This window comes from Mustela nivalis, assembly GCF_964662115.1.
Source record: "Mustela nivalis genome assembly, chromosome: 7".
Lineage (NCBI taxonomy): Eukaryota > Metazoa > Chordata > Mammalia > Carnivora > Mustelidae > Mustela > Mustela nivalis.
Genome location: NC_139026.1, coordinates 22,519,564 through 22,544,143, shown reverse-complemented (window position 1 = coordinate 22,544,143; position 24,580 = coordinate 22,519,564). Strand labels below are relative to the sequence as shown.

The following is a 24,580-nucleotide window of genomic DNA, read 5'->3' as shown; positions in this document are numbered from 1 at the left end:
ACTCATTTCTTTTTAGCACTGAATAATATTCCATTATCTGGATATACCACATTTATTTAGCCATTTACCTACTTACAGTCATCTTGGTTGCTCAGGTCATGGAATTTGATGAGGAAAAAATTCTAGGGATTAATTAATATGTCTAATACTGTGGTGTTACCATGATGCCACATAAATATGTCTAACAGTTTTATGAAGAAGGGATAAATGAGGCATGGATTTTTATAAATTATTTGTGTTGTCAGATGGGAGGAGAAATGGGAATATGCCAGTTTCTTATGAAACACTGGTTCAGCCGGTGACAAAACATCCCAGTTAACAGGAAGGATTGTCTGTGGGTGCAATGTGAGTGCTTAGTCACTGATGGGCAAGAGAAAGTAGGAAATGGAAGAGGATGATTTAAGTAGAGCTGAAGGAGATAATACTTCAGTCATTATTATCAGCTAATCATTGTTGCTTTTCCATCATGTACCCCAAATCTTCATCCTTGAAGGGCTTATATCCAAGGTAGATGAATAGTACTGTTTCTGCCGACTTATATTCCTAGTCATGGAGAATATTTGAAGAGTATGCTTGTGTGTTGGCAGGAGATTTAATCTTCCCACCTATGTTTTCAGTCAAGGAAATGTTAGCGTCAAAGTACATTTTGTGATTTTGACTATTTTGTTGTGGTGGAAGTGAAGAAAAAATATTTTGACCATGTATGAAACAAATGAAAAGTCTACCACCTGAAAAAAATAAACAATGGAAGTTGACTTGGAAGGTTTGCTTTCATGTTATCAAGCCTTAACAGAACTCTAGCTCTGAAAGCAGAAACTTCGGGAAGAACGATTTGAAAATGTATCAATAAAACAGAAAAAGATTTTAGAGTTTTCAGGAAGACTGGCCTGCCCATTTCCCACTACTCACCTGGAATGGTTTTAAACTTTGAAAACAACATAGAACAAACACATTTGCACATCATTAGCATTAAAACAAGCTCCCCACCCCCACCCCCCATAAGAAGTCAAAATATCCTTCAGGAACAAATTGGTTGAGTCTCAAATCCTTTTCAAATTGCAGAAGAGAACATGTTTTACCTTACCAGAGATGACTGGCAGACCGTTGAGAATACCTTCTGTATACATATGTATTTATTTGATTTGTGAAACAGGCCCTTTTCGTTCATAGCCAGAGGAACCATTCTCAGAGAGCATGCAGGCAATCAAAATATTTTCAAATCCCGAAAGAAAACTAGCTTTTCATTTATTTACCGGGGGTGGGTCTTTGTAAACATTTTCTTTTTTTAAACTGGCCCTCGAGGGCAGTAAGCTGGGTCTCCATTAGACCAGAGTGGAGAAAAAGGATAAGGATTAAAGGACATTCAGCAGGAATGTCCTGCAAATAATGTCTGCCTGAAGATGTATGGTCAGTCAGGTAAGTCTAAGCAGGTGAAAGTAAATAGAGGATAGTCTGTGTTCATGCAAAGCATCCAAAATGTTCTGAGCAAAATGCTTCTCACAAACTTAACTAGGTAGCATATAAAATTTATCAAAACAAAACCAAAAAAAAGACAAAAAAAAAAAATACATGAGGTGGTTTTGCCATCCCAATCTCAATACTGTATGTCAGCAGTATGCTAAGTATTGATGAAGGAATATAAACATTCAAGAAATCAATGGGTGTTTTTTGCTGGATTTGTAACTGTTGACATAGAAGCCGGTATTAGATAACTAAAAGGGTAAGTTCCAGATCTGTCCTCCACAGAAAGAGAATGAAGTGACTTAAACTAAGTTAGAGTTTCAAATCTCTACAGAATTCCATATTTTGTAAAAATCTCTACAGAATTCCATATTTTGTAAATGAAGCTTTCCTTCCCATTTTATATGCCAAGAGACCAACACACACAACATTTGTTAAGTAATTAGCATCACTCAAAAGTTCAAAGTTGAAAACAAATTGAGAAAATCAAAGGATATTATTGGCAAAGAACCTGTTCGTAGCATTCTAAGTGCTGTACAGACAGCCATTAAAATAACTAAATATTGAAAGAACTGAAATCATGTAGATGGTCCAGATATGGGGACACTGACTATTTTGATGGTCAAGGGGCTTCTTCAGGGAATTCACCCGTATCAGATACTTTTAAAATATCCCGTGGACCCAGTTGGATCCCGTGGACCCAGAACAAAATATCATTATTTCAAGACATTAATAAATGTCTTTAGCCTATACGCTCATCTACATACATGCTAATTGGGAGTGGGAAAGTAGGCTTACCAAATCCCAAAATTCAAAAATGTATGGAGTTTTCACTAAAGCCATTGAGGAAGGAATGGGCCTACCGTCACTGAACCCCTACTGTATTCCAGGTCATCATTATATAACCTCTACTTGTCACAGTTCTCTGGAAATGAGACAACACAACTGCTCTTTTGTAGAAAGAGAAATATGAAGTTAATTGTGGGGGTTTTCTTTACATTTAAAAAAAAATTTTATTTATGTATGAGAGAGAGTGTGTGTAGGGGGAGGAGTAGAAGGAGAAGGATAAGCAAACTCTGTGCTGAGCATGGCCCAATGCCAGGCTCAGTATCAGGACCCCAAAATCATGACCTTGAGCCAAAACCAAAAGTCAGACGCTTAACCAACTAAGCCACCCAGTTGCCCCTGAAGCTAATTGTGGTTGATGAATTTTTTCAAGGTTACCCAGATCAGATTTTTGAGTGAGGGTCACATTTTCAAAGACCGTATTCTTCTTTTCACAGCACGTATGCAAGCTCACTATCTTGAGAGGCTATACTAACTCAAAATGGAAAAATGATCAGTGATGTTTATGGTTCACAGTTAGCAAGCGCTAAGTCCTGTCCCCTTTCCTCTGAAGCTCCTCAGTGCTCTTGATAATTGAATTGCCAAGCCTAGCATTTCTTATGCCATCTAGGGAAGGATAGAAGGTTAGCTAAAGGAGAGGGGGAAGAAAAGAGAGAAAAAACATTGGATCTGTCTACTCGGTGTTTCTTCTCTTAGAAGTGGTGTAAGGAAGACCCTTGTTTTCCTACCTTTTTTTTTTTTCTGTGTAAAACAGAAAAGGGGTAGCATGGAGTAAGAGTAAAGAGAGAAAATTGATGTGACAATGATGAAGAAAACGAGAATGTAGGAAATGTGGTTTGGGGTTTTTTCTCCATTTCCCTGGCCACCCCACCCTTCACTGAATGAGAATATTCGGTTTCAGGCTTTCAGGCTGAGGTTGTCATGTGAGAAGTGTATACTAATTTCATATTTTCTTATAACTTTCTTTTGAGAATAAGCATTTTGGTTTTCAGCTGTTTATTATTTCAAAGGCATCTATATGCTAATATATCTTATGCTAATTATTTTCATGTTTTCCCCTTAGGTTATGCTTCATCTCACCCACCGGGGAGGATCATCTCTCATGAAAACTTTCAAATTTGATTTTGAAAATTATTCAGAAAAATTGAAGCCATGCTATCTCCCAATGTAGGAAGGAATACACTCTGGAGATTCCTATAATTCAAAGAAAACGGACCTGGATAACATTCGGGTTCTCATGCTACCAGAATCCTCTTGAGAAGGACAGCCAGGTACACAAAGCACTTAACATTGTGACATTGAAGTGTTGGAAGAATAATCAAAATAAAAGTCTAATAATGGGTTTGTAAAAATTGCTAAATTGTTATGTTTGATCCAGAGCTGAGAAAGGAAAGGCTGTTTTCATTCTCTTGGAGTCTGAGGTGTAACTGTTTCTACTGCTAAAAATACCATATTTTAAATGTATGTCATCATTTCTTAGCATCATTGCTAGAACGTTAATTCTAATGGTATGAACGCCTAAAGCTGAGTTTCTGCTCCCAGGAAGAATCCGGTAAAAGACGAATTTCATTCAATAAGCTAGCCTGACGTTTTCTTCCAGCTTTTTCTTTACAGAGATTTTTGTTGTTGTTGCTGTACTTTGAGAGTAGGTTACAATTAAAAAACCAACCAACCAACCATAAGACATTAGCCAATTAACCTGTCTTAAAAACATTTTTTTGGGCATCTTCTTTGGAAGATAACCAAGGGTTAAAAACTGACTTCTCGCCATGAGGTACTAAAACTTAGATCACTTCGGAGGGTCTTTTACATTCCTCCCTTGGTTAAGAACTAGACGCCTTTTGTCCCCGAGCACTGTAGGGGTGCAAAGAGAAGAAGGCCCACACTTCTCTGTATTGTTGTCTGCCCGCTCTGCACTTACGGAAAGCAAAGCATCAGAAGCACTGGGGGGCTCGGCCTCCAGACTCCAGTTATTTTATGTGCCAGCCTCCTCTTCACCCGCTCCTCTCTCCACTTCTCTGTAGCTGCACCTAATTTCAGTTCTAATTTCTAAATGCTTTCACTTGGAGGACCTCAACAATGACTTCATTCTGTCAGAAGTGCCGCCCAGCTGCCGCTGTTTCTCCTCTTGGCTCCTGTTAGTGCCTCTCGAGAGCTCCAAGACAGCTTTGTCAGGAGGAGAGTCTCCTTTCAGGGTGGGAAGAAAGGTCTCCTCTGAAAGGGAGCCTGACAAGTATACGAGGCTCCCCTCCAGACAGGAGGGGCTCTGTGGGCACCTACTACTATACAGACAGGTGTAGACAGGTGCCTGGACAGCATGTGCTAGGACGGCCACCCAGCATTTCAACACGTACAGTCATCACCTCTCCACACACAGGTAGAATCGGGGCTGGGGATACGTTTGGTGAATTGGTTAGAATAACTGATCTCCAATTAAAGGCACGCCAACAGTTTGTTGGAAGCTGGTACATACATTCCGTTGCGATAAAAGACTTGGAGTAGTTTATGTGCTAAGCCTTTGTGACCCGTCATTCTTTTCTTCTCAGTCTGCTTATCTGCCCGTGACTACACAAAATGGCTACTCATCTTCATCTGTCCTTTTTAAAATGTGTTCAAAGAAGGATTCATTGAATGACCACATTCAACCTTAATGCAGCCCCAGCTAAGAAGAAACTTTCTCTTCTTGCTCTTCTTGGAACACAATTCAAAGACAGTTCAAATAGAAAAGCAATTTGTGTACCATTAGGCTCCAAAATGTATTAAGGGTGGGTGAACCATGCCAACTGATGAAGGAGGCTGCCATGAGTGTGTTCTTCCTTTCAGGTACTAAACTCCATAAGGACAGGAAAGACATCTATCAACAACTGTTAGCCAGTAGCTCTAGAAGGTGGCTGCATTGTGTGGACTGTCAGCCAGTGTTTGGTGGGCGTGACTCAGTCCATATTAGCAATGAAATTTGGTTCAACACAGCTCCAGAGATGCTGTGATCTGTGAGGAGCGGGACTCCTGGGTCCAGCCATGCTCAGGGGACATGATGCAAAGCACACAGCTTTGAATAATCGGGACTACAATCAGAGAAGCCTGGAGATGAGTCCCACGGGAATACCTTCTAGTTTTCTGACCCAGATGACTTTCCTATCTCCTTGAGCCTCATTTTCCTCGTAGTTAATATGGGAAGAAAAAAAAAACTCACTTATTTTATTTAAGTTAGCTGAGACGATGAAATGAGACAATAAATTTGCATGGTGCCCATACCTAGTAAATGCTCAACTAACGGTCACTGCTTCCGTTATCATTATTTTTGCTAGTGATACTACTTTAAGGATTGTTATTATGGTCATGATTAATGATACTAATGGTTGGGAGAAATGCTCAAAATTTTCCCTCTGGGAGAACTCAGATAGTGGAAACCAAAAGAGGCATGCATGGGATACTTTTTCTGCTAGTAACACAGGGCCCAAGAAATGAAGATGTGGAAAAACTCGAGTTTTAACTGTGATTCCCTGGAAGCCTCTGAACTATCACAGTGCCCATAAACACGTTCTGTGGTTAAATCTATGATGTCACACAAGGTGAAAAAAAATTGAAGTCCACCAAATTTTACTGCTTATATCTAACCAATACCAGATAGATTCAGGTAAAATCGAAAAAAAAAAAAATGCTCTCTTGGAAGAGAGACATTTAATCCTCCCTGCCGAGAATTCAGATGTCCGACTCATGAGCTGGGTTTTCCCCTTGTCTTTGGGGTACCTGAGATTATGAAAAGCCATTTTGTGATTGGCTTTGTGTGTTGCTGGTAGTGGTGGCATGTTGATTATGGTGTACAGCTTGAAACTCCTGTATTTCGCAAGGCGTGCCATGGATCAGAACAAAGGCTTTCTATAAGAAAAGCCATCTGGCTGGTTGAAAAGCCCTCGTGAGCTGCCAGGTCATCTTCATGGAGGCGGAACATCGTAAGAAAGCATGCAGTTGGGTCTATAGGCCATTAAAAAGTTTCAGCCTCACTGCCAAACAAGAGAAAAGTAAATAGTCTTGTGTTTGCCCCTGAAACACATGGTCCTTGCAGACAGAAAAGTCAGATGTTAATTAAACCTTCGCAGGGCTAGAAGAGATCATGCCATTATGTATTGAAAACTGAGTTTTGACTTCGGCCTGCCCCCCAAAAAAGACCTGTGAATGTATTTGCTAACAAAGGTTCTTACTGCGCACAAGCTACTTTTAAAGTCAAATGACAAATCTTTTTTTCTTTGTATTTGGAATGGTTCTAATATATCTTGAGTATATAGTTACATATTTCATTTACTTCTTACTGTTTCCTGTGGATTTCCCTCTTTCATGAAGCCAGCCCTCAAAGGAAATGCCGACAATAAATTAACATCCACACCCTGGTGTATTTTATGGTGTTTCATTTTAATCATTCATACTTGGGTTAAAGTGCAGCATCCTTTACCTTTCAATGCTTAGCATATAGTAGAGGCTAAATAAACAGCAAGGAAGAGAGATCATTTTACTAAAATTAGAGCAATACCTTCCTAGATTTTCTTTGCATTCTGTCATTCTTCTGTGAAGTTGGTGTGATTTCTCCTCAAATAGGCGAGATTTGGGATTGTTCACAGTCACAAGTGAGAGAGCAAAATAAGAGAGATTTTCATTTATAAGATTGCCTTTCTCTTATCTAGTGGTCTTGCTTCCCAGACTGTCCGTCTGTCTCTGGAAAGCAAAGTCAATAAAAATGATTAGAGCTGGCATCTCACAAACGTACACCCTTAAACCATGAAGCAGTAATGCTGTGCAGGAAATATTTTTCTGACCTTTTCAAATTGCATCCAACTGTCTCGGGAATTTCTCAGTGACTAGAGGTAATAAGGTTCAATCCGTTTTACTGGCTGGCTTCAAATTTAGTTCCTCCGAATCTCCAACTTATCTGTTCTTTGCATCTTGGCTCTGGCATCCATTCAGCACAGAAATCCATGCATCTAATCTTCCCCCCAACCCGGCCCCCCACTCAGGTTTTGCTAAAGGATCACACCGCAGAATTTACAACTTTGACAACTCTGCACTTACAGCCCCTTGAAAAACAAAATATTGGCATGGGAAGTGTAGTGGGCATGTTTTCTTTTCAGAAGCCCTTGTTGAATTTAATTAGCTTGTAGGTTTCATCTCTGTCTTACATCTCAGTTTTTACCTGTGTGATTTATGCCTCAGTAATCTTCATTATGTAAAACTTTTTCAACTTAACTGTATCAGGCACTTTGTAGAATATTAAAGAGGCAAATATATGTGAATTTCTTTTGTGTTAAATTGATTTTTGATTTTTTTTTATTCTGTGAGTCCAAATGCAGTGGACACATTCTCCTCCAACACCACCCCTCCCCCCAGCCCCGTAAGGATGGGAGTCATCCAAGTGTGACTTGCTAAAAGGCAGCTGGGCGGCCCTATTCTTCATCGTGTTCCCTGAAGGAGAACAGAAAACAAGCTGGGGACACATTTCTTGACCTCATGAAAGTGTTGGATGTCAGGAAGCCTTGACAAGGAGTTAAAAAGCTTGTCTTCCTTCCTTCTCATATTGAGAGCATCTCTGTGCTGAATGCGATTCTGGGGTGATATCAGTGTTTTCCTCATTTGTAAGACACACCAGATTCAACACATACTGTGTTCTGTTGCTCCCATCCATCGCCTTCGCACTGCCTTGTGCAGCGATGATTAGAATCTTGGCTGGAAGTTCCTGTGGTCAGTGGAGCTTGGAGCATCTTTCTGGAGCCTCTCTGTTCATGGGCAAATAGCCATCAACAGGAAGAAATCTTTTTGAAGTTGCCCTTCTAAGAGTCTGTGTTTGCTTGCACAGTAATTGTCAAGTTTGATCATTGTAAGATATTTGGCTTTATAGAAATGAGATCATTTCAAACAACTCTTCAGAAAATAGGTTTAGAGGGAAGAGGAGGAAGAGCGGGCATTTTTCTCACTCGAAGCAATGTACTATTTTCTTAAAAGGAAGTGAGTATATCTCTGCAAAAGTTCATCTTCATAAGAGCCTTTTTATTTTTTCATTTAAAAAAAAATAATGGAGTTGGTAAAAGTTAAAAAGAATCGTGTGAAGTATGCTTAAGAGTATAAATGTCTTTGGGGCGCTCGAGTGGCTCAGTTGGTTAAGTGCCTGACTCTTGATCTCAGCTCTGGTCCTGATCTCAGAGTCGTGAGTTCAAACCCCGTGTTGGGATCCACGCTGGGTGTGGAGCCTACTTAAAAATTTAAAAAAAAGAAAAAGAAAAAAGAAAAGTAAAAAAAGATATGAGTGTTTTCTGAAGTTGCTATTTTTATTTTAGGAAATTCAGCCCATCTTGATAGTAGACGTTGACCTTGAGAGGGACAATTGTCCTAATGTCCCTTTACAACCCAAGAGTGGTTAGCTGCTATTTTGTTTAGTAAACTTGAGGTATTTGGCAGTTTTGCAAAATCAGATTTATCTACTCTTGGCAATTCAGGATCAGTGTTTTTATCCCCAGCTGGGGCAGAATGAAGACTTCCAGGTGATGTCCTGGAGCAGGTCTGTTCCTATTCTTGACAGGGGGTACTCATGAGAGCTGTTCATGCAGGTGTGTATATGCCTGTGCATGTCACACAACCATGGGTGGGGCTCAACCAGGGGTGGGGTGTGCAAGGTGTGCTCACTAACTTGAATTTGGGGCTGGGGGGCAACAACTCCAAAACAAAATGGATTCTAAGTTCTCCCTGGGGGCCTCCTGTCTTAGTGCATGGCCGACTTGGCTATACCCATGAACTCTCTCAGAATAGGGAGTGGCTTGGTCTGTGGGTTTGGGTTTTTGCCCATTGAGCACCTTCTCTTTCCCATTTCTCAGATCTTTCCTACCCAGCAGGATCTGGAGGTAAAACAAAATCAGTGTCTAGCCCTTCCACTGCAAGAGTAAAGTGATTTGAATTTGGTGGAAGAAAGGAAAGAGGCGGAGCAAGGGTCCACCTGTCATGGGTTGTTTTGTTTTGCTGGGTATTCGGAGAGTTGGGGGCAGGATTGGAGAACGAATGAGGAATTCCCAGGTGGAGAGGCACAAGGGGAATGAAAAGGCTGATTAGCAGTGCCATGAGTAGGAATGGCTGTTTCTGGTTGGGTAAGTGCTATTTCCTGGGTGCGTCTTAGGCAACCCAAAACCACACACTTCATCGTCCAAGGAGCCCAGTAAGACGGGCCCAGCTTTTCTCAATTTACCAGTTTACTGGGGCACAAAGAGATGCTTAAAATGGTTGAAACTGAGTCTATGTCGAAGGGGCAGGGGCATTGTGCAAAGAGAATCGTTTTTATGTGAAAAGGAAGGAAATAACTCACTTGTAACCAGTGGGCTTTGGAATGTTTTCCTCTTCCTCTTTCCAACTCCTCAGTCACCTCCTCCTTTCTCACTTGGCTTCTCCTCCTTTTTCTTCTCCAAGAGAGAATCAAGGGAGACCACATTGTTAAAGCATCGTCCCACGGTGTCTCCTGCAACAGGCAGACCTTCTTCTCTCCTTAGCCACAGAGTCGCTTTCAGTGGAGCTACTTACTTAATGATTTTGAAAGTTTAATAAGGGCCAAGAGTTCTGCCTCTTGTGGCTTATATTATCTTCACACAAGGTAATTTTGATTACCCTGAAACAATCATACAGATGGCAGAGGATGGTGATTATATGCTGTCCTGACAAGTTCACATTCAGCCCGGCCGAATCTGTCTTTCATCTGAGCTAATGATTTACCAGGGAGAAAGAATGGATTGAGGGGAGCAGAGGCACAAAGATATTTTTTGTGAGTAAGCCAGCAAAACCGATTTCTGCGAATATTATGTTTCTAAATCAGGACTGAACTCCTTTCATGAAGGTCGCTTCTTCTATTTGCCTCACGTATCAATATTACAAAAATAAACATCCCCGATTGCCGAAGCCGGTGTGGTATTGCGGCCTTGGCTCAATGGAGATGTCGATGCCCGAGGATTCAATTTCACTCTTACAGCGATAACTAATATACTCTAATTTGTCTCTCAGTGAAGGGGCTTGGTTATTTATTCCAGGTAAACTGGGCTGCTTCTATTGCCACAGCCTCAAGGAGTCACAGAGACTGAGGCTGGCATCCTGTTGGGGCTCCTTTGTTCCCAGGCATATCAGAAGACAGAAAACAGACTCAAATCTTCAGCAGGGCAGTAGACTCTCAAAGATCCCTCACCACCGCTCGCTGCAAATATATCTCTTCCCACAGTGGGAGCTCTGAAAATTTGGACTGCATCTCACTTGTAATAAGTACCCCCTTTAAAAATTTCCAACAGAACTACACAGGAGAGGCCACGGTGTGGCTTTAGATGGAAAGATGATTTCAAGTCACCTCTCCCTCCTCCCTCCCTCTCTGTCTCTCTGTCTCTCTGAGGTCTCTTGAATATGCATGGGATCGCAGCACAGAATTCTTCCGTGAAAGCCTTTATGTGTGCACAGGTCCCCTTCGATTCCCATTATCATCCTTACTGGAAATAAACTCAAAATAATCTAAACAAGGAGAACTTGTTCCGAAACTATCTGCCACACATGGTTCATCTCCAACACTTTGCTTTCCATCACCACTGAAGGAAGGGAGCTGATGCCATCGGCTTTAAATCTACAGATTTCGTTGTGGGCACCTGCCTGTGCTTCTGTGATATACTGGCAATCTCCACTTTCTGACCAGGTTGCAGCAGTATTTATCTTTCCTTAATTGGAACCCCACGGATACCCCGTGGGATTTCTTCCCATTGGCTAGGCGATGTATCCATATAGACATAGAGCATAGCCACCATAGTCTATGGTAATATTAAAGTCAGAAATATCAACCTAGGGATCAAAATTAAGCCAACACCTAGGCTAGTGTAGTTTCCAGACTGCCTTTAATATTACTAGGAACGCGCCCATTTTTCTCAGTGTTTATCCTTGGAGTTAAAGCAAAGTCCGCAGAAATTCAAATTAAATACGTTTTATCACAGTGTTTCCTCTCAATTTAATTCTTCACTGCATTGCTTCCAGAAGCGAGGGATGCCTGATAAAATTACCAACTATCACGTAATGAACAAGTAAACAAGGAACACAGGAGTTTGGGCACTGTATGTGGAACTGTTACCCTCTTATTGCATCTTCCTTTCTAAGTGAATGAGTATAATAAGATCGGCTTTATGCAAATGCCTGGAAAGCTTAATTTTATTAAAATCACATTAATTAAAATGAAATGAACATGTAAATCCCTTTTATCTTAACTTTCAGTGTCAAAACAGGATTCATCACCTTGGACATCAGAGGGCCCCTTCATTGTCTTGTGGTTACAGCCTTTGCCTGTCCCTCGTGCTATTTTTATTTTTGTCACTGGAGTTCATGGAGACTTAATCATCAGCCCTCTAATTTTCCAGAAAAAAAGGAAATATGTTGATTATTGAACTGGCTGCAGAAAAGAGAAGAGGAGGATGAAGAAGAAGGAGATCAATCTGACATTGTAGGTTAATAGTAGGGAACAAAACACATTCATAATTAGAAGAGAAAAGGACTTTCCTTGTTCATTCCAGTTTATAATAAAAAGCCCCTCGCCAAAGTGTCTTAGAAAATAATGCATTCAGACTGAGTCGAATTACCGCCTAGCAGATTCTATTTATCTGTAGCTTAAAAAGCAGCTGCGTTTTTGTAAAAAGCAATGAATGTGGCAGTCCTACTTAAAGGTAGAAGAAAAAGAACACCCCTTGTTTTGTAATAAGGGGATTTTCAATTTAAAAGAGAGAGCGAGCCTGTTGTGTGAAGTACGGTTATTACATCCACTGTATTCTATCTCACCCACCAGGAGGCTAATAATGAAGGGCTGGGGAAGGAGGCCAGTGCTACGAGGGTTATCTCCCAGCCTCAGATGCTGGATAAGTCGAAGGAGGCAGAATCGCTTTTGGATGACATTCAGAAAGGCCGGAGTGATTATTTGGAAGAGAAAAGCCTGCCTATTCTTTTCCAAGGTAAACAGTTCATTTCATCTATTGGCTGCATGTTTCCGTATAAAAATATGTTTATATGAAGATATCTATAAAGTTTGCCTTTAAAAAAAAATCATTTTAGGTGTGTGACTATTCCCCCGGCCTGCCCGTCCACTGATGAATTATTAGCGACCTGCCTTAGACAAAGGATGCGCTCCAGCCCCGCCACACCTAAAGCCACGCTTTGAAGGATCTGCCAAGCTCACTTTTAATCAGGAGAAAGAAATTACCCACATGGAGTCCGCAGAAAATGAGAAAGTAGAGCTCGTGCTGCGAATAATTCCAGCAAGTGCCAAGGGGCTAGTTGAGGAATGGCTTCATGAAGTGAATATCTTTAGCTTGTACTTAGGGTTTGGTTAGCGTATAATCATTTTCTCTTTTAGGAGCGTTGACGATCCTAAGTGTCTTTCCTCACTAAAGAGTGCTCAGAGCATTCGTCAGGACGTTGACAGATTTAATTCCGGCCTCATCTTTGTTGTTATTTACTGTGACTCGATTTACATTTGCAAATGTGCAAAAATCAATTTAGGCGGCAAGGCTCCCCGGTGCCGCTGGCTGTTAATCGCTGTGCGTGTCTGTGTGTCTTGCTGTTGAGTGCCAGTCCAGTACTTCTGTCTGTGTCTGTGTGTGTGTGTGTGCCCTTGTTCTTGTCATCTCTCTGTTGTGCACGTAGGCTGGGGGGTTTGGCCAGCCAGTGCGTTCTCAGAGGTTCTCCCAGGCTTTCCTTTGATTTTTGGACCAGGAAAAAAAGAATGTGTCACATCATGATTAATGGTCAATCTGAATTTTCAATTCATATGAAGGGAAAAGGGGAGAGGATAGGAGCCCAGTGATGAGACCAACCTTTTCCCTTTGGGAAAAGCGTGATTCAAATTAAACATCACTTTCACTGTGAAATTAGTTTGAAGGCTTCTTCTCCCACCCCCACTCCGGCCCCCCACTGGGCCTGGTTTAACTCCTTAGTGCCTGTTCTTTCCAGCGAACCCTTCCATCCCCGCTCTGTGCCCAAGTCTGCTCCCAGGAGGCCATAGCTCCTCTTCTTTTGTCTTATTTTTCTAAAGACCAGGTCCAAGAAACCAAGAAAAAAAAATTTTGCCTGTTTCACTGTTTTAAAAGCGTCATGACTCACAAGATACGATTTCCCCCAAAACATGTTATTTCTTTGTGTCCCAAACGAATGTTTCCAAGAAATCAAAATAAACAAACATAAATAAATAAGTACATATGTAAATAATGTTCTTCTTTTAAGGATAATTTTGCCAGGGAGGAGGACGAAGAGGGAAAGCAGGGAATCCTTTCCAAAGAGCTTTTGAGGGCCCTCTGCTTGATGCCGGTTTCTGCCGGCCCAGGGAGCCACAGTGGAAGCGCAGCAAACAAAAACCCCACGTTTTCTCTCAATTCTCTAGTTTCCCACATAACCCGAGTCACAGGATCACCATGTCAGCCGGCAGCAACTTTGGCTTCAAGCAAGGACATGCCAGCACACTCCGAAACTACCCTTCAGTACATACTGGTCCGAGGACTCAGGCCCAGACTCATAGAAGGAACCCGCTGTCCGTGGAAACGCTAGGCACAGCTTGCCCATCTGGGCCCATTCTCGATGCCACAGTTCGGCATCCTCAGGATGTGATGTTCTTTCTGCAGGTTGCTGGGTTGCAGGGAAAGGGAAAGTGTAGAAAAGGCTAAGTTGAGGCTGGTTCATTTAGTATCTTTTCTAAAGGAAGAAGTTAGGGGCTTTTGAATTCCTTCCCTATAGGAAGAGAGGTGTGTGTGGGGGGGAGGGGAGCCTCCTGGGATGGGCCTGTGGTGGGGGAGGGGAGGCAGCTGGAGTGGGCTGTGGCAGGGAGGGGAGGCAGCTGGGTGGGTGAGGTAAGGGGGGGAGGCAGCTGGGGGCAGAGGTAGAGGTGGAGTGGGGGAGGTGGAAGGTGGAGGCAGATGAACAGCTGTGTTTATTTTAATACATATCATTTAACCCTCACCTAAAAACAAATTGGAGAGGTTTGGGAGTGCATTAATCTGGACCCAATTAGCATGTCTTTCTCCTTCAAAAGTGCAACCTGAGATTAATGAATATAAAGTAGAGTTTCAGATGCAGTGCTTGAATCATTTGCATGTTTCATGCATGATAATTGAATTTATGTATGCACTTCCTTTCATTTAACTATTTCCAGTCTCCTCCCTGTGATTCACATAAACCAAGATTTCATTAGAGTAACCTCCAGGTGGAAATCGCTTGCCTAGAGCTTACTCCTCATGAGAAATTCCAGTTCTTGTTTCTTTTATTTGAATTTGAAGAATACAATACTTTTTTAAAAAGCAAAGGGCAGTGTTTATTAGTCTGGGCACTGTTTTAGGAGTAGGTAAACAGGCATTCCAGGTTTTTTTCTGAAAGACCAGGAAACCCATGGGAACTAATGGCATTGAGTTATCAGTGGTCACAGAGACTTGGTTTCCGTGTGCTCACTTATAAGTGCATTAATAGCTCCAAGAGCAATGTCACTTTAATGCAGCATAAAGAATATTCTTGGGCTCTGGACCTGAGTTATTTCGATCACTGAGAGCTTTAGTGCACCGTGTTGTTTCTGGCATCAATATTGGCTTCTACAGATGTGGGTGGGGGATGGCATCAGCCTCCAAGAGGTCTGCAGATGAACTGTTAGCACTTGTGATCTCTTAGCGTGCTGTAGGGTTTCTCCCTTTCTCTCTCTCTTTTTTCTTTTTTATTTAGGTATAGAAGGCTTAGTGCTGACTTAGTGTATTAAGCAGGTGCTAAGTTCCCCCCTGTACACCAGCTCTATAATGAAAAGTCTGAAAGCCGGCAGTGGGCCATGTAGGAAAGCTTCCTGGGTAAGAAGGCGAAGTAAGAGGCTTGAAAGAAATCCCCTGGTTTCAGTTTGCGTCAGTGATTTGTCTGTCTTCCGTCTTTCCTCCTGTGTTTCCAAGTCCAATGTCAAAGTGATGAGCTTTTCTCCAGGAATTCTTCCCAGTGTCCTTTGTTTTCAGTGAATTCAATGGTTGAGTGTTGCTGAGTGTCTCTGGTCTTGTTTCTTGGTCCTTGTAGCGAAGAATGTCGTTGAAGGATCACATCTTGTTAATTTGTGATGTCACAATTTAAGTGTGCTTCCTGTCACTTATGTGTAGTTTAAAATGTTCCTTAATGTAGCATGAAATGATTGGTTAGCTTTGAAATGGTTGTGAAGTCATGTGAAGAAAATAAGTTTTGCATCCGACCAAGATAAATTCACTCTAGTGCTTTATGGCTTTTTATTCCTATGTGATAGTAATAAAGTCTCATGTAGGGATGGAAGCCATGAAATACATTGTGAAAAATCATCAACTAAGAAGGGGCCATCAGGATAGAAAACGTTGCCTGTGCGTCTGTGAACGTGACGAAGCAATGTTTTAGCGGATAGCTCTGCTACATGCTTGGTGTTTGAGTTTCTTTATCCTTAGGTTTCTGACAGCTAAGGAATCTAGGTTATGAGAGTTGATTCATCTTCGTGATCATCGATTTACATGCACATTCGGGTTTGCACATTTCCGTCTACCATACATTTTTCTCCGTCTTCGATTAACCAGTACGCTCTAGGAGAGCTGCTATGAGCCCACCAGTCCAGTAGGCAGCGGTCAGTCCTCCTAAGGCTTCTTTCTCCTGTGGTGGTCTCTTTTCTGAAACAAGGAAGAAATAGTCAAATCAGACTTGCCCTCTTGGAAATGTGGTCCAGATTGCTCTACTCCCAAGCTCCAAAAAGGTATATGTTGCGTGGGTTAGATGGACCCCTCCTCAGACCATCAATGCACTAAGCTTGTTCCGGACCCGGGTCCAGGTGTAGCGCGGTAGAGAAACACCTGTTGGGGGAGGGAAGGAGGAGGGCTTTGGGGGGGAGCTGAGTTCTCCTCTCTCTGCCACTTCAACTTCGAGCCCTGGCACAAGTCATTTAACCTCTGTGAACCTCCTGTAATACACCTTGCAGGGTTGTTGTAAGGATTAAATGAAGTAATGCCTACAGTACCTAGCAAGTGACTGAGCTTGTTGGGAAAACCCGTGAGATACTAGTTTTTCTATTTTCCTCCCTTTCTTCCCTCTACCCTTCCCCTCTCTCCCCATGTCATGTCCTCCCTTCCCTTCAGACGCTGGTTCTAAAAGCAGTACCTTTGAGAGAGAACACCGATCTTCTAGAATGTCTAGCCGTATCTCCTTTCCATAAGTGGCTTAAATGCCTCCGTTGGATTCAGTTTCCCTTTTTTTTTTTTTTTATAATGAGCTCTTTTAATGTTGATGATTGACCTATTTCACTGTTCTTTTTTCTGTATATGTATTTTTCCTTGAACTGTTTTAATATGACTGTTGACCTATACTCCCTTTTACTGGTTTTCTGTATTTTTTTCAATGAGAATTCTAATAAAGATTATTTTTGTTATCTTTTGCCTCTCCATTTCCTCCATACAATGGGATTTTAGCTTGGGTTCTGAAAATGTCTGCGCTGCCCCAGTAAGATAAATGCAGCCTTTTCCTCAGAAACTGCCCACTGGTGAGGCCAAGCAGTATAGTATCTTCGCTGTATTTGCATATCAATATGCTTGAGGAAATTCGTCAGTTCAGTTGTAACTTAAGTGCTGGTTTAACTTCCAAACACAGAGAAGTTATCATTTGACATTATCACTAACATCTGTAGAATTCTTGTGAATAAAGGAAAGGACTTCACAAGTACACAAATACTGAAACTTTAAAAAAAATTACGGAATGGCGTCAGTGTATTGCTGTGTAAAATACAGAAGATCGTGAAAATCAGTGACACCATATTTGTATGCAGTTATTATAATTGAATTTATCTATTTATTATGATTTGTTTATTTTAGAGAGAGAGTATGCAAGTGGGGGGAGGGGCAAGCAGACTTCCTGTGGAGCTGGGAGCCCTACATGGGGCTCAGTCACAGGACCCAGGGGATCATGACCTGAGCTGAAACCAAGAGTCAAGAGTCAGCAGCTTAACCCACCCAGCCACACAGGTGCCCCATTCATTTATTTTTTAAAAAGGCGGGGAGGGGCAGAGGGAGAGGAAGAGAGAGACTCTTAAGCAGGCTCCATGCCCAGCACAAAACCCGACTCGGAGCTTGATCTCACGACCCTGAGATCATGATCTGAGCCGAAATCGAGACAGGGGCCCCGAATTTGTTCTTTAAACCTCATGCTTCCCTCTCCGTATTCCAGAACCTAGTAATGTCCCTGATGCTTAGGGGCATGAGGCAGGTATTCAGAGAGTTGTGAATAAATGAATGGGAAAGGAAAGAAGGAGGAAGATGGAGGCGATAGAGAAGTAGAAGGCTGTATCACCTTAAGAAATACATTGTATGGATAGACAAATAGAAAATAGCCAACACACATACATAGTTAAAGCTGAACTGGAAGGAGAGTTTAATACTGTTATGACTGAATGTTACTAAGTCAGTCTAGATAACGTGTAATGAATGGTGTTGCAGGGATCCAGCGCAGGAAACGTTCCCTAGAATCAGGGTAAGAGCCATGTGAGGATTTAAAACAGCAGCCAGATTTCCATAGACAAGAGTCAAGGATTTAAATATTAATTTATCAAGGAATTTATGAAAAGCCCAAGTGAGTGGTTCTTGGAAAATTTTCCAATCTACAAAGTATTCTACCCGGGAGAACCTATTTATTTCTAAATATCTTCCCAAGTACCATTAAAAGCAGATAGTAGATTTTACTGGACACACTTGCTTAGATTAATTAATCACTGCTGAGTCTCACTGGGCTGCAATTAGCTATCACCCATGGGGGATAGGATGAGTCTAAGTTGCCAGACTGCTGGTGATTTCAAGGATGGGCATGTGTTATTCGCTCAGTTTCTCCCCTCCTCTATTTTTGTGTGCTTGTGTTGAAACTCTGTCTCGTACCTGCTGGAACTCCGAAGGCACTTGTGCAATAGTGGTTGCCTTTGAGAAGTGCTCAGCATCCCTCAACAGCTCTGGATAGTGAGTCTACCACTGACCTTTTCAGGGTTATTGGGTGGCAATAAATCTCAGGTTGCACCTAGGTAAAGTGTTGGCCAGTGGAACAGAATGCTGTGGTAAAAAGGGATCTCACTCCACAAGTCAGTGAGTCCATCTCTGTCTTACCTGTGGTTATAGCACAAGCAGGAGACCTGAGCTTTCCCCAACAACATCATCTTAATAATAGAGGATAATGTTTATAGGATCTGGGACTGGGCAGTTTAAGAAAAACCAAATTGTCTCACACATCCAAATCCCAAAATGTTGCAATTATTGGAAGTGTGAGGCCCCCTGAGAAGGTAAAATAAAGAATTCAAAATTCTCTCATATCTTGGATGGTCCCAACTACTCTGTATCCATGGTTCAAATAGCAAAGCCTAATTTTTTTAGTCATAATTTGGACCTCACCAAGGACGCGTGTCCTCTGAGGTATCTTTGCCAGAGTAAGAATGGGCTCAGGCTGGCCCACACACTCACTTGCCTACATTTATCATGAGAGCTACTTCCATGCACATGTAAGGCGTGACAAAGGGGCAGGTCCCACCAGCAGCTCTGGGTCACAGTGGGGTGTACAGAGGAAACCAAAGCCCTGAACCTCAGTAAGCACCACAGAACATGACCCTCTTGGTCATGAGCTTCAGGTTTCCCCTCTCTAAAGCCATTCTTGTAATCAGATTGCCCAAGGGTAGCAATGCCAGAAAGGACGGCCCCAGACCCGGTTCTTCTAGATTAGACTGTCCTTGGATTTGAAATGCTGATGGTCAGGGGGTGGAGTGGAATACGGTTTCAGAAGATTCTCATGATTTTACTGGAAGCAGACACCAAGACAAACGATGTTCTCGAGACCCAGGCCACTGCCACTGATGACAGGCCCCCTTACCTTTCTACCTTCAGTCCTTATCAAGAAAATGAAATAAACTGGCTTGTTTAAGCTAATAAAATTAGCCACATTTCAATCTTTCACTCCATTAGGGTTTTTTTTCTTTCTTTCTTTTCTTTTCTTTTTTTTTTTTTTTTTTTTTTTTTGACAGAGATCACAAGTAGGCAGAGAAGCAGGCAGAGAGAGAGGAGGAAACAGGCTCCCCACTGAGCAGAAAGCCCAATGCGGGGCGCAATCCCAGGACACCAGGATCATGACCTGAGCCAAAGGCAGAGGCTTTAACCCACTGAGCCACCCAGGCGCCCCTCCATTAGGTTTTTCTTCCCTCTTTCATGTGTTTAATTAAGCACTAAGAAAAAAAACCACCTTCTAGCCAAGAGATTTCATAAGTATTCAGGGAGTATATTTTAGTACAGAATCTATAAGTGACTTACTGGTCACCTAAAATCAGGTTACAAAATAAGGGCTCAAAACATATTGATGACTTAATTGCTCACTCAAGTTCAGAGTTTTTGCAATCATCCACAAGGCCTCACCTGGCCTGGGTTCACCCTCCCTCCCTCCCCCGCCCCAATCTCCAACCTCATCTCCTGTCCATCCGTTCAGTCCAGCCCCACTGACTTTGTGGTATCTTATGAATGTGCCAAGTGTGCTTCTACTTCAGAGCCTTTGGAACTGCTGTTCCCTCTCCCCAGAACACTCTTCTTGGATATTTACATATCTTCTCACACCCTCAAATCTCTGCCCAAAGTCTCCTTATCAGTGAGACCTGCCATGACTATCCTCTATAAAATAATAAGTCACCTCTTCCACCAGACACCCACCACTTTACCCCCATTCATCTTTCCTTCTCATCATTTGATGCACTCCATATTTACTCCATATTTGCTTTAAAAAGAGTGATGATTATCTTTTACTAGAAAATAAGCTCTAGGAGGCCAAGACTGCTTTATCCCCACAGCCTAGAATTGTATCCTGTCACGCAATAGACCCCCAGATATTTGTTGAGTGAAGTAGTACTTATTTAGCGCTTCCGGGCATCTTATGTGTCAAGATACCGGCCTCATATATCATAACAACAAAGAATCACTTCTATGTCTCACCATTTGAGTTAACCTTGCTTTAAACATCATATTCTTGTAAGACATATAGCTTTGTTTTTCCAGTTTCCTCCCTTAGTGTGCCGGTGATGTGCATTTTTGCCTATCACTTTTATGCCAGTTCTTGCTAAGGATAAGTCTCTTAATTGTAGAATGACTATATCAGAAGTTTATGAGCATATATTCCCAAATTGCTTTCTAAGTGTGATGTACCAGTTCCCACTCCTAGCAGAAAGGAGATGTCAGAAACCTTTTGTTACACTTTTTAAGATCAGTATTATGCTATTTCTGCCAGGTTAACCAGATTCCCTTGCTCTCTTGGTTCTTTTGCCTTATTCTTCCTTAGAGTGTCAACTTGTGCTACCTTTATTTGCTTTTTCAATTTTGATTCTAGAATTCTAGGATGCAATAAATTATTTTAGGAATGGGAGTCTAAAATCATATTCTTTAACTCCCCTATTCTACATATGAGAATACATATGAAATGCAATTCCAAGATCATTCTACTGGTTGCAAGCAAGGCGAGGAGTGAGAGACTGCTCTCAAGTCTTGAAAACCATGAGTCAATTAGGAATTGACAGGAATCAGAGTACACCATGCTCTTACCTATCAGAGCCTACCTGTTCCTCATTAACGTGAATGTCAGAATGTCCGCAAGAGTATTCCTTGATGTTGAAAGATTAGCTATATTTATGGTGCGTAGGATGTAACTTTTAAGTTGAACTACCTGTTCCACTTGCTGTGTTAACTTGTTCTAGAATCTTTTGTTTATCTTAGTCTCTCTTACACAATCTGGCTCCTTCAAGTTTATCTTCTTTCTGAATTTCATAAAATTACAAGCAAACCAAGAAACTACTAGGATTCATTGCATTTCTTTGAATATAAGTAAAAAAATTAGATTTCTGGTCTTTTCCCCAGAGAGTAAGTTCTTGTGCTTCTCTGGCACTAACACAAAATTGTCATTTGGAGACTCTGGGGATGACTATTCAAGTTAGCATATACATTTGTAAAAAAGCTGTACACCTTTGAAGACATCTATCTTTTTAGATAAACACACATAATCTCCCATTTCGGTGTAGAGAAATATACACTAATGAAAATTTAGGATTATATATTGCCTTTCCTTTGAAATCCTCAAAACTGGCCCCATATATTTTTTCTCATGTGTATATGCCTTCATAAGATTTCTTTTCAGATAAGGTGTTCATACTTCATTCATAAACTGAATTGTTATGAGAATGCCATAGCTAAAGATCAAACAATGGTTAACATCCATGGTAGACAAGAACAATTAACAAAGCCCTCTTTATTTCCAGACAGACTTGAGGGATGAATCAATTGATAGCTCAAATAGGACACTGTGACCTGATTAGAAAAAAATCATTAATATACAAATATATGCCTTACCCTGGGTGCCTACTCTAAATTCAGGAAGTCTGAAATTCCAAACGACTTAGGGAGAATACACTATTATTTACTGATGGCATTAATGGCTCTAAAGAAAAATGTAAGAGCCCAGGTGAAATAAATAACTCGATTGACAAGAGACCTCCCAAGGGAACTAGAATGACTGAATTTAATAGTCGTTCACTGTAGTTACATGGGATAGGTGTGTACATGGATGTGAATCCATTTGTTTCAGGAGAACAAATTGTTAAAGGGCAAAAAATAGTGGGGTTCACCTGAAAGAAACCTGGCTGTGTACAAACGATATACACTATTTTACTTTTTTTTTTTTTTTACTTTAAATATGTATTTTTTGGTTGTGGCCCCTTCTTGTGAGATTGTAGAGAACAATTTCAGTAACTATTTTTCTCAGTTTTATCAAATCCGAATCCTTAAAACCAGCTACACCCCCCAACATCTGTCAGCAGCTATGCCCTCTCAAGTCTGGAAATAACCTCTTTTTAGACATCGACAGCCTCTTCCCTCCTCACTTCATTTCCATACTTTCTTTCCCTCCGAGGTGCATAAGAACTAAGAAAACAATACTCTCCCCACAACCTGTCTTTGGCATGTCTTTTACATACATCATCTTGATCAGTTTTCTCAACAACCTCACCAGGAAGAGGTTATCCTCATTTTTATTTTTCAGGTTTGGAAACTGAGGGACTGAGACATTGTGATTTACCGGGCTGCTTTTCACAGTATTCTCATTATCCCTCCAGTGTCAGTCCTCAAACCCAGGGTACGACTCGTCCTAGGCATGCCAGTTATTAAGATATTGTCCCTCAGCTCCAAACCTTCTGTGTTTTGTATATAGTGATACAAGATGACTCTTTCACTCCTGCTTCCTCTAACGGCTAACCTGTCCAGGAAAGAGAGGAGCTTGGGACCCCCAATTTCTGTCCCCATAGCTGATTTTTTTTCTCACTGCTGTTGTCAACATTTTCCCATAATTCTTGCTGTAGGTAGGAATGATGCTAGAAAAAGCAGGGATGGCCCTATCAGGGCAAAGTGTCCTCTGAGTACCTGAGCGGTAAGCTTCCTGCCTCCCAGGAGGGAAACAAAGTGCTGAGGGTCACTGGACCCCAGTGGGGACACTTTCTACAACTTCCGCACTTCCTTGCACGAACGGTGTGGCTGTGGGTGGTCTGTATCCTAATTCTACTAGGGCAGGTGACGTCAAGAATAAAGGAGAAGGAAGGAGTAGGATATTTCAAAGTGACTCAGACATCCTTTTGCAATCTACGCAAGCTTTCAGTAATAGAATAAAGAGCACACCATCCAATGACAGTTGGTGAAGATGACAGTAGAATTATAGTGGAGTGGACAGTGCTGCCCCTGGCTAAACATGTGCCCATGAGACGTTCACTTCCTCTCTTGAAGCTGAAATTCCTTATCTGTAACCTGGGTATAATTTCTATCCTTCTGGTTTCAAGTTGTTACAAAGCTCAGCTCACGTTATGTGTGAGCCAAAATGCTTTGATGAGCTCATACTTTGCAAACGTAGCATCTAGAAGGTCATTAAGTTGGAAATTAACACAAAATGGCAAAAATACCATTTCACTTGAAACTTACTGTGTAGATTTTAAGGTCATTCACTGGTTCACCTGTGAAGCCCTGTGCCAGGGGCTGGAGAGAGTCCCAAGAACAAGGCAGGCACTGTCCTCTGTGGGGCCTAATGGCGGGAGTGAGGGTGGGAGACATAGACTGAACAGGTGGTGTTCTGAGAAGGTCTGCCCAAGGTTTGGTGGATACATGGAGGTTTCCTTGGGAGAATCCGAGAAGGCCTCCTGGAGAAACATTTAATCCTCGTTTCAGGGGTAGGAGGCCACAACTTCCGAGTATCATAAAACTAGAGTACACAAAGCTGTTACTCTCCTACCCGATTTCCACTCCTTTTGTGTTGTTGTTTTTTAAGACTTTATTTACTTATTTGACAGAGAGAGAGATCACAAGTAGGCAGAGAGGCAGGCAGAGAAAGTGGGAGAAGCAGACTCCTTGCCAAGCAGAGAGTGGGGCTCCCTCGCAGGACCCTGAGATCATGACCTGAGCTGAAGGCAGAGGCTTAACCCACTGAGCCACCCAGTCGCCCCTGATTTCCAATCCCTAACTAAAGATTCAAGGTCATTCCTTTTACTCTTACACAGACACACAGACATTAACAGGAATTCTTAGGCTAAAGATAACTTTACACAAAGAATTTCCCATTCTGACCCCCCTTGGCCAGCGGAACAGTGTTTAGTGTCTCCTGAACTATGTTGGGAGAGGACCTCTGTTTCTCTGGATAGGTATAAAGGGGAGCCATATCTCCACTTCTTTGAGGGGATAAAAGTATATTTTCTTGGGGCGCATGGGTGGCTCAGTGGTTTGGGCTGCTGCCTTTGGCTCGGGTCATGATCTCAGGGTCCTGGGATCGAGCCCCGCATCGGGCTCCCTGCTCCTCAGGAAGCCTGCTTCCCTCTCTCTCTCTCTCTCTCTGCCTGCTTCTCTGCCTACTTGTGATCTCTGTCTGTCAAATAAATAAATAAAATCTTTAAAAAAAAAAAAGTATATTTTCTTGTCACCACATAAACAAATCAAGGGCTTTCCCCTGAGGGTTAAAAATAAGTCAACCCCTCCAACTACTTTCCTAGATAAATCTCTCCTCTCTGTGCACAAAACTTTTTCAGAGAAGTGTCTTTTTGTGTGATGTCGGACAGGGTATTGAGCCTCTTCATGCAGAAAGAGGAAAGCCACGGAGTGTTTCTCATAGGGTCATTGGAAGGACTAAATGGGTTCTGATCTAAAGTAGTGCCCGAAACACAGGAAATGTATGAATGGATGCTAATGGT

The 24,580-nt window shown here is 41.8% G+C and overlaps 1 protein-coding gene across 1 annotated transcript in view; it reads left to right on the top strand.

Annotated features, from left to right (window-relative positions):
• LOC309868967 (uncharacterized protein) overlaps positions 1 to 13,492 on the top strand; it is a 67,345-nt gene extending 53,853 nt beyond the window's left edge. The window contains exons 6-9 of the mRNA XM_082739238.1: positions 3,371 to 3,578; positions 11,569 to 11,794; positions 12,134 to 12,296; positions 12,397 to 13,492. The gene's annotated coding sequence lies outside the window, so the exon portion shown is untranslated. The remainder of the gene's footprint in view (positions 1 to 3,370; positions 3,579 to 11,568; positions 11,795 to 12,133; positions 12,297 to 12,396) is intronic.
• The last annotated feature ends 11,088 nt before the right edge of the window (positions 13,493 to 24,580 follow it).